This window comes from Elephantulus edwardii, unplaced genomic scaffold (assembly GCF_000299155.1).
Source record: "Elephantulus edwardii isolate Elephantulus edwardi_28Jun2011 unplaced genomic scaffold, EleEdw1.0 scaffold00010, whole genome shotgun sequence".
Lineage (NCBI taxonomy): Eukaryota > Metazoa > Chordata > Mammalia > Macroscelidea > Macroscelididae > Elephantulus > Elephantulus edwardii.
Genome location: NW_006399760.1, coordinates 17352036 through 17355428, shown reverse-complemented (window position 1 = coordinate 17355428; position 3393 = coordinate 17352036).

Genomic DNA, 3393 nt, shown 5'->3' with positions numbered 1-3393 from the left:
AGGGCGGGGCCGGCTGGGGGTGAGGAGGCGGGGCGGACGGAGGCCCAATACCGCGAGGCCTTGGCGTCCGGCCTTCTTTGGTCAGAGATCCCGCGAGAAAGGGGCGCGGGCGCCTTCAAGCCCCCAGCGGCGGCGACGGGGGTCGGACCTCCTAGTGGGCTGGCCGGTGAACCTGGTTGTAGGGCGTGCGCTCCTGCTTGCCAGATCGCGTTCCCATCCTCTCTTGAGTGCAAGTCTGAAGGGTCAGGTGAAGCCCCAAAAGAAGAAGGACACGGAGGCGAATAGGAGGCTGCTAACACAACCGAGGGGCGTCTGCGGCACCCTGTCTTTCCTCTGGGGGGACGCCTTGTCCGCTCGGTGACGCCGGGCGCCCAGCGAGTGGAAGGCAGGCTGGGAGCCCGTCCACGCGCCTGCAGCCTGCTCAGCAGCGTGCTCGGTGCGCGCGAGCAGGTGTCCACCCAGCCTTAGCGTTGCGTCCCACTCCTGTGGCTGCTGAGCGTTTTGTCTTTCGGCTAAATGGGGGGGTGGAGAACGGAGGATGGGCTCTCCACCCAGTCGGGATGTCCACACCAATTATCACGGTGTGCAATTTGAGTCCGTTCCTACCAGCTCCCCCACCTTTTTTTTTCCTTTTTACACAAAGCGTCGTGTAGAGAATCGTTATGCACACAATAGATTGATAATACATGTTTGTAAGGAAGAAGAAACTGCAGATTTCCATCGATGTATTTGATGATCAGATAAATACTTCTCCAAATGTTCATATTTTGGGGGGCTCTTTGGCTTTTTAAATCTATTTTGCTTGCTTACAATGTGCTGTATTAAGCACAGACTGAAATATATAATGCAAAAATTAGGATCCCTACCTCACAAGGCAGCAGTGGGGTGGATGTCACCCAGTGTAGCAACAACGGAACCCAACTGTGCTCTTGAAACCATACGACCAGAAACTCACTGTAATTGGGTGATATTGACAGCTCTGACAAGAGAAGCACATTTAGAACCAAGCCTACTGCCATGGAGTCCATTCCTTTCGGGGTAACTGCCCCGTTAAGGTTTCCAGGGTGCAAACCCACAGGCTTTTATCTTTCTCCTGCAAAGCATCTGGTGTATTCCAGCCACAATCCTTCATCTGCCCAATACTTAATCTATGCCACCAGGGCCCTTTACAAGATTCAAAACGTAAAGCAGCATAAAGCCTCTGTATTGATAGGGGTAAATGGAGCTTATGAAAAACGGGTTTTTGTTAAAACTATAGGGATATTATGTTTTAAAATTTCTGCAGAAACTGCTTGAAAATTTTAGTCATTTTGGGATTTGCCCTCTGATAGTGACTGCTCTGTGAGTACCACCCAGTACAGTCTGAATGCTCCCCATACCTCCCTAACTCAGACCACTGCAACCTCAAGGAACGCATCAAAGGCTGCATTTGCTGTTAATTCTAGAACAAAAGGTAAAAACCATGTGAAAGAAGCTAGCTCTGTCATTTACCATATGGTGGAGGGATCTATAAAGGTAGGGGTTTTATCTGTCTGCTCCATTTTTATCCAATACTGGAAGTACTTAGAGTATGAGACCTGCTTAATAAATACTTGTATAAATTAGTAAAGTGTAACGTTTCTTAACATGATCTTCTACACTATTTATTTATTCATCCATCCAACTCATAGTGACCCTCCCTCCATAGGATGTGTGAGGCTATAAAGAGTGATGGGAAGACACTGCCTGTCTTTCTTCAAAGAAGCCACTGTAACCAGAAATGGGTAGCGTTTGAGTTAACGACACAACTTGCTAGGGACTATGTCACTGAGGGGTCTTAAAAATATTTTAACAGCTACTATATGGTAAATTCATGTTTTGTGGTACTGACAAGTTTGGAAGCAGGAGTGGCATCCACTTCCTAAACAACATGTTTCCGGAAACTATGAACTTTGATAAGTGTCAGTAGTTGTAGAGGGCCTTCAGGCCTTTTGTTCATAGGGTCGCTATTAGTCGTGCTCAATTCGAAGGCAATCAACAACAACAACAACAACTGATTCCTACATTTTTCCCAAAGACCAAGCCATCTCCCTTGTATTTATATTTTCCTTTTCTCTTGCTCTAAATTACTCTGTATTTCTGTCTATTAAGTTCATCCTATAATTATCTACCCATTTCTACAACTTGTCAAGGTTATTAATAATCATTGTGACTCTTTAAACTCTCTCCAAGATTTCCAGTTCTCAAGTTATTGAGCTTACAATATGACTGATATTGTGCAATAGTTAAGTCCCAAGCTGATTGTCAGGGTGTCTAAATGATCTCTTGTTAAGCAGTTTTCTTGAATTTATGAGCTGATCAGTGGAATAAGTATACACCATCTAGTCTCTGGCTGAATCAAAAGTTGTCAGTAACTTTCTGGAATAGAAGATTATGTTTGATTTAGAACCACCACCAGTTAATTTAGGAATATGGTGTGAGTTATGCTCTGGATCAGGCCCCGCTGTTGTCTTATCTCTGCTTCACTTCAGTATTTCTCAAATTGTGAAACCAGAGGAAGTGGAATAACTGGAATAACAAGTAATAGGATTAACATTTGAAAATTCCTTATCTTGCCACCTTAAAGTTTCCAGTATGAGAAGAAGAAAAAAAAAAAAAACCACTATTAAAGAACTCGGAGTCAAAGTCTTCACAAAAATACTCATAAATCTGTCTCTCTCTCATTACCATCAAGTTGAGGCTGACTCATAGCAGACCCTCCACAGGCTCAGAGACTACAAATCTCACAGAAGATTTCCCATCTCTCTCCTGAGGAACTGCTGGTGAATTCAAACTGCCAAAGAGGTCCGGTGTTAGGTTAGCAGTACAACTCCCTACAGACTATGCCTCCAGAGCTCTTTATCCTCTAAGTAGACAACTAAATAACCCCATAGGAAGTTATTAACATTTAATAATACCATTCATGTGGGCTCTAGTGGTGCTGTGGTTAAAATGTTTGGCTGCTAACTGAAAAATCGTCCGGGAGAGCCCCACCAACTGGTACTCCATAGTAGAAAGATGTTGCTGCTTCCACAAAGGTTTACAGCCTAGAAAGCCAATAGGGTAATTCTACTTAGTCATACGGGTCATTATGAATTGGGATGGACTCAGAAACAGGGGGTTTGATTTGATTTATTCCATGCTGTAATCTATGCTCACCATCCCATGCAGTTTTTAAAATTAAAAAATAATAAGAGATGGGAGGAGTGACTAATTCCCACTAGCCTAATTCCATTTTTTTTAAAAAAAACATAAGATGGAGAGAGGTACCACTAGCTCTACAATTACTCTTTCCTCTCTTATTCTAGAATCAATTTCTCTTATTTATAAGCCCAACATCTCCATAAGACAGTAAAAGACATATGACTTGGACTT